The sequence below is a fragment of the Musca vetustissima genome, unplaced genomic scaffold, assembly GCF_032173495.1.
Source record: "Musca vetustissima isolate MV318-11 ecotype Yass unplaced genomic scaffold, APGP_CSIRO_Mvet_v1 utg6369, whole genome shotgun sequence".
NCBI lineage: Eukaryota > Metazoa > Arthropoda > Insecta > Diptera > Muscidae > Musca > Musca vetustissima.
The window spans coordinates 971,089-971,875 of NW_026889093.1; the positions used below are offsets into that span (position 1 = coordinate 971,089).

A 787-nucleotide genomic window follows, 5' to 3' on the forward strand; every position below is an offset into this window, starting at 1 on the left:
GAAAAATGCATTGGTATTAGTAAATGTTGTGTTTTGTTTTATTTTTTGCCACCACATGTGCTGTGCTGTGTGTGTGCATGCATAAGCAACAATTAACTTCAGTGTTCTTTTCAGTTTGATTTGTTTTCACGCTATTCCATTTAATTCTCAATCACTTTAATAATTCATACACTAAAGTGATTCACTTTGTCGGCCAGGTTTCTTTAAAAAGGGCGCTCGTCTTTGCACTTACTTATATGCAAAAGATCACAGAACATTGTTCTGTGTGCGGACGCATTGCGGCGTTGCTGTTCAATCGATTGAACTAGACAATTGCTTGCTGTTTGGCGGCGGCATTGTTTTTGTAGTTCATGTGAACGGTTCAATGCTCCAGTGGGGTATGGCTTTGCATATCCAGTGCATAATTTTTGTAAAGATGAGAATTGTGGCTGCCGTAAACGAAATTTGGATAGCAATCGATCGGATGTGATTGATTAGCGTGCCAATTTCGGGAGCGCCATATTTTCTCATGGTGATAAAATACATTCTGATTTGATTAGAATTGAATTGAGTTTCAACGATTCTATTTATTAAACCAACTCCATAATAAATGGCCCCAACTGAAAAATAATTATAAGGGGATGTCAGTCAGTATATACAATTACCTTTTAATAAGATGATGTTTAGAAAGGAATCCAGCAAAGACTTATGGATTGTCCTCGTGTGGAGGGAGTGTCGATACATATAGTTACGATTACCTGTATATTTTGTAGATGAGAGGTGCTCTTTTAAATCCCTTTTATTTTAG

General features: G+C 36.8%; 1 non-coding gene across 1 annotated transcript; it reads left to right on the forward strand.

Moving 5' to 3' along the window:
- The first annotated feature begins 205 nt into the window (after positions 1-205).
- LOC133336844 (U11 spliceosomal RNA) lies at positions 206-491 on the forward strand. The gene has a single exon (XR_009754562.1). It is a non-coding gene; the product is annotated as a U11 spliceosomal RNA (small nuclear RNA).
- The last annotated feature ends 296 nt before the right edge of the window (positions 492-787 follow it).